Source organism: Chrysochloris asiatica, unplaced genomic scaffold (genome assembly GCF_000296735.1).
Source record: "Chrysochloris asiatica unplaced genomic scaffold, ChrAsi1.0 scaffold00019, whole genome shotgun sequence".
NCBI classification, from domain to species: domain Eukaryota; kingdom Metazoa; phylum Chordata; class Mammalia; order Afrosoricida; family Chrysochloridae; genus Chrysochloris; species Chrysochloris asiatica.
In genome coordinates, this window is record NW_006408537.1 from 15,639,601 (window position 1) to 15,653,336 (window position 13,736).

Genomic DNA, 13,736 nt, shown 5'->3' on the forward strand with positions numbered 1-13,736 from the left:
AATAAAGATAGTAAGGACATTATTGTTTGTCGATGGTAGGTATTTTCAAAGTCCCAGCATCTTAACTTGGATATGAGAAGACTTTTGTTCTCTACCAAGTAGAGGATCCTTATGATTGAATAATAATTAATAAAAATAATATCAGTTTCTTAATTAACTGTTAGTATTTATCACTTTCTAAACATCAATATTATTATTAGAGTTGATGAAATGAATTTGACTAGATTATTAAAGTGTCTTAAAAAAATGAGCCACATAACTGTTAGAAATTATTTTTGATTGTACCTTTAGCAATTTTGAGTCTACTTCCAGGTCATCAACAATTGGTAATAACAAGATTACTCTTGGTAATTATACACTTTCAGATTTCCTAATAGTCTATCAGTTGGAATAGCAATATAGAAATCCATTTCCCTATAATGCCCAGTCTCAGAAATGAGTACTTTTTTTGGTATAATGAAGCAGGAGTTTATTAAGCATGTCATCAGAGTTGAAATGAAAAGTACAACAGACCTATTTCATGGTACAGTAGACTTTATATCAGAGAGTATTTCAGATCGGAGATATTAGATTTACAGAAATAATCTTGTTTCAGCTTTTAGTCAAAATTACATCACATTCAAAAACTGAGTATAAATTGATTCAAGCTTGAATTCATTTGGGAAGCTATCTAAATTGGTTAGATTTTCTGCTTTCAAATCAATTCCTTTCTTAGTAAGCAGTTGCTAATCATACACTAATCCCACTGCTGAGAAAGTATTTATTCATTCACAAATAGTTGCACATTGCACTATGAGGATATTAATGAGCTATTGTGCAGCCAATGATTGGAAGATGGGCCATGCACTATCATTTTAACTATGGAAGAATATCAAATAAGATCAGTTATTACAATGTGATAAGTCATATTTAGCTTGCTAAATTTGTATTTTTGGAAGGATAGAGTATAGAAAGTTAATGATCCATTTAAACATTTTTTTAAAAAAATATTGGTCTAGCTATGAGAAAAAGTACAATACATTTTCCAAGAATTGAGACATCTGCTTGCATTATCACAGCCTTGGTAGTATAGTGGGCTATGAATTGGACTGGTAACTGCAAGGTCAGCAGTTTGAAACCACCAGTAGCTCTTTTAGAGAAAGATGAGACTTTCTGCTCCTATAAATATTTGCAGCCTCAGAAACCCAATACAGTATCACCACAAGTCAGAACCAATTTTATGACACACAACCTCTACCACCACCACTTACATTATTATTAATACTAATGATCAATATATGTGAGCTATATCAGGGTGAAAGAAGGAAAAAAAGTAGACAATGAGAAAGAGAGTAAAGAATTACAACCAAGACTGGGCCTGGGGACTCAGGATCATAGTCTCAGAAGACACCAAGGTTACATAGTCCTAAAAGACAATGTTCTAAGTCCTACTGTTTTGAACAGTGACTGGGGTTTTTAAAAGCTCATAAGCAGTCATCTAAGGTGCAACTAACAGTCTCCCTTTGTCCAGAGGAAAGAAGAGTGGTAAAAATCAAACACACATAAAAACAATTTGTCCAGTGGACTAATGGACTGTATGTACATCAGTCTCCATGAACCTAGACCAGAAGAACGCTGTGGTACACAGTTACCACTACCACCTATTCTGAATGGGATCTGATTAGAAGACCCTAGACAAAGTGGAAGGAAATAATGGAACAAAACTCAGAATCATAAAAAAGATTTGTTTTGCTGGTTGGGAAGAGACTGTTAGAGACTCTGAAACCATGACCCTTAATGACCTTTCAGGTCTGGAAATGACTCAAATGAATCAATTGAAAATGGATCAAATTTCAGCCAAACAATAGACAGGTCCATAACACTATGAAGTATTCACATCATAGAGTTATCAACCATTTGCGAGCAAAAGACCAGCATTTACCCAAGGAAAATTTCAGAAAGATTAAGAAAAAAGGAAGAATGGAAGCAGAAAACACAGGGAAGGAAGGAGCTAAGTGATGTTACTTTGTGAGGACTGCAATCAATGAGATGAAACAAAGTGTGTATGAATTGTTGAATTGAAAACTTATCTGCCATGTAAACCTTAACTCAATTCACAATAAAATGCTAAAAGAATACAAACAAGGAAGTACAACTGAGAAAGAATAAATAGCTACAGGTAGTCCTTGACTTATGACAAGGTTTTATTCCAACAACTCCATATTTCAGATATAAGGTAATTCCTTTTGTGGACTAGTCCTTGCCTCTTTGTTAAAAAATTTAACTCCTTCCTCTTTCTCCTAGCCACTTCCTTTCCATGTACCCAACTAGCCTTGCTATGGCCACCCTTGTCTGGAAACAGCAATTCCAGAGGCTGCAGAAATGATACCACAAGGATAAAAAAATCTGAAGAATGTCTAAGATTCATGATGAACAACATGGAGAGTAATAACTTAAGAATTATCAGCATTCCAGAACAGGAAGAATCACACAAGTTCACAGAGGAAATAGTTGAAGAACTGCTGGAAGAAAATTTCTCTAGCATCCTGAAAAGTGAAAAGATAAACATTCAAGAAGCTTAACGAACCCCAGGAAGGATAGACACCAAAAGAAAATCACTGAGACATATCATAATCAAGCTCTCAATATGAAAGATAAGGAGACAATCCAGAAAGCAGCTAGGGAAAAAAGAAGTGTTACATACAGTGGCAAGCAAGTCAGATTAAGCTAGGATCTCTCAGCAGAAACCTTGCAAGCAAGAAGGCAATGGGGAGACATATATAAAAGACTGAAAGGAAAAACAACAACAAAAAAAACCTATCAAACAAGAATCCTTTATCCAGAAAAGCTATCAATCAAATATGACAGTGTAATCAAAACATTCCAGGATAAACAGAAGCTAAGGGATTTTCACAAAGCCATCCGTGAGCTACAAAACATCCAAAATGGAGTTCTGTGGACTGAGAACCAACAAGAACAGACAACAACCAGAGATTGACATACGTGGCAGCACCTCCCAGAACTAAATCGACAGAAGGAAGCGTCGAGAACAGACCAAAAGTATAAGAACAAACTCAGAGAATCTGGGAGTTCAGTCTATGATCAAAACAATTACAATGTAAAAGCAGTTAAACACATAGGAACAGAGATCCAGATGGTAAGAAGGTCAGGTAGATTCCAGGATAAAATAGCCTGCACTAAATGGAGGGGGAAAGTAATAGAATATAAGGTAACCTCAAAGAAAATTAATAGTTCACAACATACCAAGAAAATGAAAATCCAAGAAGATCATAGAAACATTAAACCTAAGAGGAAACTCAAAAGAAAGAACACAAAAAGCATGAACTCAGAAAAGAAAGACACACAGAACAAAGAAAGCAGCAATACCACAAAAAAACAAACACAATTACAGAATTAATTCATACCTAATGATAAGCACATTTACTGAATGTAAACAAATTAAATGCACCAGTTAAGAGATGGGGGGTAGCAGAATAGATAAGAAAACAAGATCCTTCAATATGCTGTCTGCAGGAGACACATCTTACACACTGGGACAAAAAAAGATTAAAAGTTAAAGGATGAGAAAAATATATATACCAAGCTAATTGCAATGAAAAACAAACAGGAGTGGCAGTACTAATCTCTGATAATATAAACTTTAAGGAAAAAACCAACAAAATAGATAGAGTTGAACATTATCTCTTGATTAAAGAGACAATTGAACAAGATGACATAACCATAATAAATATCGATGCTCCCAATGAAAGAGCTCCAAAACATAAAAATCAAACTCTAATAGATTTGAAGAAAGAAATAGATGATCTACAATAATAGTGGGTGATTTTAATGCTCCGCTTTAAAAAATGGATAGAACAACCAGAAAGAAACTTGACAAAGACACAGAAGAACTAAACAACACAATCAACCATCTGGACCTCATAGACGTGTACAAAGCATTCAACCGAACAACAGCACAATATACATTCTTTTCCAGTGTACATGGAGCATTCTCCAGAACAAGCCATGTGTTAGGACACACAACAAACATCCATAAATTTACAAATATTGGAGTGTTGATAGTTGATCCAAGAAGAATGAAGTACTTCACAGCTGAAATGTTTTCTCCATTGATAAGAACGTTGTTTACTGGTCCAGTGGTGAGGATTTTTGTTTTCTTTACATTTAGATGTAATCCATACTGAAGGCTGTGCTCTTTGATTTTCATCAGTAAATGTTTTAAGTTCTCTTCACTTTCAGCAAGTACAGGGTTTCTGAGGCTGTAAATCTTTACGGGAGCAGAAAGCCTCATCTTTCTCCCACAGAGCAGCTGGTAGTTTCGAACTGCTGACCTTGCAGTTTGCAGCCTGATTCATAACCATTATGATACCAGAGCTCCTTTACTGGCCATTAGGGTATGCAAATCAAAGCAACAATGAGATATCATCCCACACCAGCAATAACAGTAAAGGTAAAAAAAAAGTTGTTGCTGTTGTTGTTGTTAAGTGCCGTCGAGTCGGTTTCGACCCATAACTACCCTGAAAGGGTTTCTGAGGCTGTAAATCTTTACAGGAGCAGAAAGCTTCATTTTTCTCTCACGGTACAGCTTGTAGTTTCAAACTGCTGACTGTGAGATTAGCAGCCCAATTTGTAACTACTATGCTACCAGAACTCCTTATGATCCAGCAATTCCTCTACTTCGTATTTACTCACAAGAAATATGAGCCATAACATGAGTAGATATATGCACACCAATGTTCTTAGCAGCACTATTTCCAAAAGCAAAAAGATGGAAACAGCGTAAGTGCCCATCAACTGAAGAATGGATAAACAAACTGTGGTACATACACACAATGTAATATTATGCTACCTTGAAGAAGAACAAGGAAGCTGCAAGCCACTGCATAATGTGGATGAACCTTGAGGATATGTTGAGTGAAATTGTTGTTGTTAAGTACTGTAGAGTCGGTTCTGACTCATAGTGACCCTGCACAGGGTTTCTGAGGCAGTAAATCTTCATGGGAGCAGAACGCCTCATCTTCTCTCACAGAACCGCTGGTAGTTTCAAACTACTGACCTTGAGGTTGGCAGCCTGACTCATAACCACTAAACGACCAGAATCCTTAGTCAGTCACAAAAGGAGAAATACTGCATAGGGCCACTACTGTAAAAAAAAAAAAATAAGAAGAAGAAGAAGAAAAATAACAATACTAGATGAGGGGCAGGGGGATTCTTTGCTGGTTACCGGGATGTGGGGAATGGGGTGAGGTAACGGAGGTGAAGGTGCAGCACAGGATATGGAATAGACACAAGATAGTTTGGGTGTTAGAGAAGAAGGGAAATACATAAGAAGGGGGAGGGGAATGGAAGAACGAAGCTGGCAGGAAAACAATTAGGTAGGTTTGCATGGGCTAAGTGGAATTGAGGTAAATAATGATGTATCCATAATGTTGAAACAACAGGGCTCTGGGATACAGGAATTGAGATATGGCTGGAATGGGAAAAAGGGGAGAAATAATGTTAAGATGCTTGGCTGTCTTTTGAATTTTGGTTTCCCTGGCATACCACTATAAAATAGACACTTGAGGGGGAAAGAAAGGAATAGCCAGGAATATCACCATAGAAAGCTTGTAAGTCCATCTTCTGCCTATAACTGATTGGAATACCTAAAATGGGACTACAACTTGCCCAGTTAAGGAGGCTTACTGTGGAGCCTCTGCATTACATAAGACCATAGGTGGAATCCTGAACACCATTCAAAATCTTCTGAGGTGGGAAATTTCCAATTGAAATGACAAACAGACCAGCCTAGAGTGGCTAGAAGAACAGAAGGTACTTCTTGAAAGAAAGACCAACAGGAAAATAGAAAATAATAAAGGCAGTCCAGCTGATTACTACAAGAACAAGCAAGTTGTTAGCCCAGAAGACATCAAGGCGAATGGTTGGGTCCCCTCAGGGAAAAACCCCTTCCAAGACCAAAACTCAATGGGATTACACTAGCAGACATGCGCTCTGATTGGTGACCATGTTCATCACCTATAAAGGGAAGTAAGGGAAAAATAGCAATGTGAGCTAAGCCCTACAACATTCCATTGACTCCTTTGAACCCAGGTGGAGACCTGGTTGGCCAGCAGTGTTGCAAGACCTGGGGACTCTTGGGCCCAGAGTCAGTGACATAGCCACAGAGGACTAAAGTGGAGAGTGAAGCATCCAGCTGATAAGAAGAGAGGGTGTATGCATAAGAGCACCCATACTTGCAGAAAATACACACTCAACCTGGCTTCAATGATTGGATTATCAGAACTCAACTAGAAGAAGAAAGAATAGGAAAAAAAGAGTAATCTGATACAATTTGATGAACTTGACCTACACCTATGAATAGCTCAAAAGAGGGGAAAAATCTTTACAGTAAGGATCATTCCCATCCCATCCATACACAGAGTAGACAAGGATGGGCAACTTGGACATTGTCTACCCAAAATGGGGGAGGGAGGGGCTACAAAGGCAAGAAAAGACTGGCTTAAAAGCTTTTAAGAGGGCGCATAGATCCAGAGGGTGCAGAGGGAGGTAGAATCTCCACTGAATAGTATCCAATCTGTCTGGGCGGAGCTGATGAAAGGAGATGGGGATAGGGCTCTTGTTGTACAATAGTGAATAGTAGTTATCAGGACTGACTGTGAGGGTTGGAAATGTAAAGGTAGTCATTTTGTAGCAAAAGAAGGGGAGTGATTGACTTTCTCATCCAGGAGTGGATGTCCCTGGGACCATAAAGGGAGAAGAGCAGAGTGCAAGACCCTACCCAGAGAAAGAGTGATGCCAGAGATGGAGGCAGAGATGATGACATGAATAGATAGAGTGGCTGGGGACTCTACACTCAGAGAGGAAGAGGGGCTGTGTGCTGAATACCAGGGTGTAGGCTTGTAAGTTATATCCTTTGGTTGGTTGATGATGCATGGAGGGGATTGTAACCATGACAATGAAATGATATAAGATAGGATGAATGTAATGCTAATGTTCTCCCATATAAACTATCACATAACTCACAATAAAACATTAAAAAAAAAATGTTTGAGGTTTGGGATTGGGTATAAGAACAGCCCTCCTGTGGTCAGCCATCAGACTTTCGATTGTTATACATGTGGGTTTTGACAACCTTGAGCAGATCTTCTCTGGATTTCACTGGATAGATTTGCACTTCCATGCCACACTCCTAGAGAAGAAGGCCCTGGTCTTGCTGGCTTTTCTGGGTATCTGCTACATCAGCTCCTTTTGGTGTAAAACACAGTCAGTCCATGCTACCTTGTGACCAGTACCTGCAACATTTTGCTGCCGACTTACAATAGGGGACATTGAGTCCAATGGGAAGTGCATCGCTAAGTCCAGCACTCCGGTGGAATACCAGACAGGCCCCATCTTGTGGGGAGGTCCAGGGACTAATGGCAAACATGCCTTCTACCAGTTTATATGCCACTGTACCTGGGTCATATCCTTTGACTCCCTCATCGCAGTCCAGACCCAGCACCCTATATGAAAAGAACCACATCGTAAGATTCTTCTGGCCAACTTCTTAGGCCAGACTGAGGCTATGAAGAAGGTCCAGAAAGGGCTCCATGGAAAAGAGTCTGGAGGACTTAAAGAAGGTGTTACCATACAAGGACTTTAAAGGAAATTACCCAACCAATTCCATTGTGTTTTCCAAACTTATGCCATTTATTCTTGGAACATTGATGGACATATATGAGCACAAGATCATACACAGGGATTATCTGGGACAACAATAATTTTGACTAGTATGGAGTGTAGCTGGGGAAACAGCTGGTTAAGAAAAGTGAATCTGAGTTGGATGGCAACACCCTGGTGGCCTCTCATGAGGTTAACCAATGGACTGGTTAACTTCATCAAGCAACAGCGAGCATGAAGTTGAAGAAACCCCTGATGTGACTCATCCTTCTTATCCTTACTGCCACAGTCTGCACTGCATGGCACTGCCCCAACCTGTCCAGAGCACCTTTGGGTTATGGGCTTATACCACAAATCCGTTGTGAGAAACTGGTCTGGAACCGACACACCATCTCTCTCCATGTATATCAGCCCTCTGATTTGCCATTGATTGGAGCGTTTCAGTGCAACTGATTTTTGGGACCCATGTTCACACCATTTCTATTCCAGGTAGAAAACAAAACATACCACAAAGACAAAATAATTAATTTTATGCCAAGAAAATCCTATTCTTATCCTTAATGATGGTTGAAACTGTTATTAAGGATATAATATATGTGATTTCTTGAGAAATCTTATTCATCAATATTAATTGGTCACCTTAATTAAAGTCAACTTCTATTTGTACCACACATCCATTCAGTGCACAACTCATTTCCTTAATTTTCTAATTTCAGTGACCTTCATATTCAGTTCCATCAGTCACACAAACTTATGACCAGGTCTTGATATTGTCTTTACCATCACATTAGTCCATCTCTTAAATAATAAATATAATCTTTTTGTTAAAATATTAGTTAATTAAGAGATGGGTGATATAGAACTAAAGAAGAATCTACACTTCTGGTTTGGGGTGGCAGTAGAGAAAGCAAGGTAGGGAAGTATCCGTGGTTGAGGGACTGAGATCTCACACAGGAAGCACTCACAGGACAACTCCAGAGCTCTGGATCTACTATGGTCCAGGAAATCAGTTTCCCACACTCGCAAGTGAAAAAAATCACAATATTAAGGAAAATACTGTGAGTTAGGAATCTGAAGACGGGACTCCCTCTGCGGCCACCCCACCCTGGAAGAGTTTACGGTGCGGGGCTACAGCCATTCTGGCTCTGGGAACTGGCTCTAAAAAATGGTGCAGAGACATTAGCAAAAAGAGGAGTGAGCGACTCTACACATTTTCTCCCACTCTCTCTAGGGTTTTTCAATGTGATTCCTTTCAGAACAGTTGGTAGCTGGACACCATCTAGTTCTTCTGGTCTCAGAGTCATGGAGAATGATGTTCATGTTTCCCATTAGTCCTTTGTTCTGATTTATTCCAAGTGTCTTAACTTTTCATCACTATTCTTTTCTCCAGACAGGTAGAGACCAATAGTTGTACCTTATATGGCCACTCATAGGCTTTTAAAATCAGTAACTCCTTACAAAAATAGGATGTAAAACATGTGCATGTGGACTATGTTATGCCAGTTGACCATAAGGTCTCCTAGACTATAGTCCTAAGCACTTAGGTACAGCATCTCATTCCCTCAAGGTATTTGGTAATGTCTAAGAAGTTTTCAACACTTTGTTTCCTGTATGCTCTACCACATTTGTAGATATGTTTTCAGTAAAGGAAAATACCGAATATAAATATCCTCTGTCAAACCTTTATATATTTGTGCATAAACTCCCACTTTCCTTCCCACGCCCATTCAGTCTGTTTATCTGTCCATGTCCCTACCTGTACACTGCAGCTATTTCACGATTCTGTATATAACAGTATACACTTATATTCCTTTTAACTATTGCACTTCTACCTTCATCATTCTAACAACTTCCCTTTTATTGTATATTGTCTTGCCTGACATCCAAGTTAACATGTTTCTAGCCAGTGAAGTGGTCTACCTTCCCTCCTGCCCCTGGTAACCATCCAAGAATGTGTCTTTTCAAATGTGGGATTTTCAAATGCCAGTGTTGGAACACTAACAGTAAAAAGTTTCAACAACCAACAGTGCTCATTACAGTGAGATGCTCAGTGAAGATCTGAAGCCTAAACTTGAGGTTAAATGTAGAGGACTGCTATACTAGAGCTTTGTGATCTTGCCTGACAATGCATGTCTGTATAACTCTGCCCACACTGTTGACACTCTGCAAAAACTTGATTTTGAGGTGTTAAAGCATCCTCCCTATAGTCCTGATCCTTCTCCATCAAACTTTCATGTGTTTGGTCTCTTGAAATTTGCCCTTAGAGGAGGAAGATTCACCTCTGATGAAGAAGTGAAGACAGCAGTACATTTGTGGCTCATAGCTCAGCCTAAAACCTTTTTTTAATAAGGGAATATGAAAGCTTGTTTACAGATGGACAAAGTGTGTTGAAAACAAGGAGATTATGCAGAAAAATGATGTATTTGTCTTTTCTAAAGGTTCATTAAAATAAAATCTACAGCCAGAGTGTGAATAATTTTTGACTTAGCCTCATATATGGTATGGTGATACAGGATAATATATTGAACTACAAAGTGGTTTGAAGCGTAAGGTCATCATTTCAAACTCACCAGTGGCTCACCAGAAACCCTTGATGGCACTTAACAAGGGTTGGTTTGAATCAATGATCTTGTGGCTCAAAGTGACCTTGTGGTTGAGTGCATAGCTTATAGCATTACATCAGAACTGCATCGAGTCACATAATTTTCTTAAAATATTAAGCATCAATACTATTATTGATATTTATTGATACATAAAACATAAAATATTGTTGTCAAACAAACCAGTGATTTGTTATTATTGTTGTTGTTAGGTGCCATCGAGTTAATACTGACTCATAGCAATCCGATGCACAACAGAAGGAAACATTTCCTGGTCCAACTTGTGAGTAGTTATGATCATTATAATTTTAGAAATGGAAAATTTGAGACTCATAATGCTAAACCAATTTGCTCAACGCAACACACTTAGAAATCAGTGAACTGTATTTCAATTCTAGTTTTATGTGAGTCCAAAATTCCTTGAATGCCTGTGCTTATCTTCTATACTATTAAAAAAAAAAAAAAAAAAAAAAAACTATTGTAGACATCAGATTGACTTTGATTCATGGGGATTCCATGCATGTTAGACAGAACTGTACTTCACATGGTTCTCAGTGACTGAATTTTGCTCTATAGGACTTTTGGTGGCTAAATTTCCACGAACTGATCACCATCCATTCTTTCAAAATTCTTCTGGGTGTAGTCAAACTTCTAACCTTTTAATTAGCAGTCAAGGATTTAACCATTTGAATCACTCAGGAAGGTTCTTGTATTAGAAGCCCATTTCTGATCATTTCAATGAATATCTGCTCAACCAGACTTAGGTAATAATTCTCTACCTCTCTGCTCTCATTTCCTATTGTTTCCCTGATACATACATTGATGGGTAGTAGTCAATATGCCTCATGGTCAGATATCTGTGAGAGGAAGAGAGGATAGAATTAATTAAAGAAACGCCCAGATAACCACATTGCTTTTTCCAGCTGAGTTTGAAAACAGGTATGACACTGTGCTAGTAACAAGGATCCACGTAAAACCTAGGATATACAGAGAAGTACATTCACAAAGCCTAGCAGAGATATGAATTACCTAAACTCACCTGTAGACAGATGTAAGTGCCAAGCTCTACTTCCTCCAGATTCCTTCTTATATTACTACTAAAATCGGATATATTGACCCAAGGTCTTCGTGTGAATAAGCCAACACAAGAACTGTCAACTACATATGGGTATGTTATCTGAAGAATAATTGTTGTGCATAGACAAGAACTAGTCATTCATGAAGTTGCATTCTATTCTGTATAAAGGTCATTGAGAAAACAGAATAGTATAGAAAGTTTTTTTTTTTTTTATTTCTTTGATTCCACCTTAAAAATGAAGTGTTTACTCAAAGTTACAAAATGTGTCAGTCTAAATTAACAAGAGAAAAACTTCAAAAAAAATTAAAATGCTTTGCTAGAGTTAATCTTAATGTTTGAGGAAAAATTCTTTCTCCTTCAGATGATCCAAAGTGAGGCACTTTCATTCATGATTGGGAAAGTCACGCTTAATACCCACAGATGAAAAACTGTCAGAATATTATACCATTCAATTTACTGTAAACAAGGCACTTTTGTTAATTTCTAACTGATTGAGAAAGTGGCATGATTGAACTATAATTGATTTCCTCTTTTATATTTTGGGCAACCCACTGGCTGTTTTGTGTGGTATGCTTTTGTAAGATGATTTTTTAATTAAATTTATGAAATGGGAACAGTCTTAGTGTGTTCTAAAAATCACACTTATTTATTTGCTGACATCCACTTGATGTTTGCACTCAGTTTTGGAAATTAGTCTAAACAGTTATATCATCATTGTGGTGCTGTAGAATCAGCACTTGTCTGTGAGCCACATGGTCAGCAGTTCAAACCCATCAGCTGATCCTTAGAAACCCTGCACAGGACCACTATGATTTGGAATCAACTGGATGGCACTTAACAACAACAACAACAACAACAACGTATTAAACAAGTTCCCCAAAAGTGAAGACCGTAACTCAGATAAGAAATGTTAGAGTAGGCATTAAATATATATTTTGTAAAGCATTTGTGTGAATATATTTCTTCCATAGCTCAACTTGTGATTAAGAAAGTTATAGAATACAATTGTTTTTAGGTGCCATTGAATCAATTCCGACTCATAGCTACCCTATGCACAACAAACAGAACTACTGCCCTATCCTGCGCCATTCTCACAGTTGTTATGCTTGAGCCCATTGTTACTCTCTGCCAATCTAACTTGCTGACCCGTCCACTGTATCACGTATGATGTGTATGCCAGGGACTGGTTTCTCCTCATAACATGTTTGAAACATAAGAGTCAAAATCTCACAATCCTCATTTCTAAGGAGAATTTTTGATGTGCATCTTTCAATCCATATAAGTTTGTTCTTCTGGTAGTCCTACATACTAGATACTCTTCTCCTACACGGTAGCTCAAATTAATCAATTATTTAAGGTCTTTCTTATTAATTGTTCAACTTTCACAAGTAAATGAAGTGAATAAAAATACCATGGCTTGGGTCAGACCCACTTTAGTCATCAAACTGATATCTTGGCTCTTGAACACTTTAAAGTGGTCTTGTGCAGCAGATTTACCTAATGCAGTTTGTGTTTGATTTCTTGATTGCTGCATCCATGAGTGTTGATTGTGGATCCATTTAAAATGAAGTCTTTGAGAACTTCAGTCTTTTCTCTGTTTATCATGATATTATTTACTGGATCAGTGGTGAGGTTTTATATATATATATATATACATATATATCGAGGTGCAATCCATACTGAAGTCTTTTATCTTCATCAGTAATTATTTTTAGTCCTCTTCACTTCCAGCTAGGAGGTTATCTCATCTGCATACCACAGGTTGATAATGAATCTTCCTTCAAACCCAATGTCACATTCTTCCCAGCAAATTCTAGTTTCTCAGATTATTTGTCAAGTATACAGATTGAATAAGTATGGTGAAAGAATACATTTCTTGATTTTTAAACCAATCTTTATCTCCTTGTTCTGTCTTAATGACTGCCTCTTGGTCTATGTACATGTTCCTCATGAGCACAATTCGGTGTTCTGGGATGACCGTTCTTTGCAATGCTATTCATAGTTTGTCATGATCCACATAGTTGAAAGCTTTTACATAGTCAATAAAGCACAAGTAAATGTCTCTCTGGTATCCTCTGCTTTCAGTCAAGATCCAACTGACATCAAGTCCTCTTCTGCATCTGGCTTGCATTTCTGGCAACCCTGCCAATGTACTGTTGCAATTATTTTCGAATGATCTTCAATAAAATTTATTTGCTTATGCTATTAATGATATTGTTCAATAATTTCTGCATTCCATTTGGCCACCTTTCTTTGAAATGATCATAAAAAAAATTGGTATTTTCTGATCGTTTGGCAAGCTAGCTGTCTTCCAAATGTCTTAGCTTAGATAAGTGAGTGCTTCCAGTGTTTCATCAGTTTGCTGAAAGATTTCAATTTGTTTTCTGTCAATTCCTGAA

At 37.8% G+C, this 13,736-nt stretch overlaps 1 pseudogene; it reads left to right on the forward strand.

Moving 5' to 3' along the window:
- The first annotated feature begins 456 nt into the window (after positions 1–456).
- LOC102827585 lies at positions 457–7,897 on the forward strand (annotated as a pseudogene).
- Positions 7,898–13,736: the final 5,839 nt, after the last annotated feature.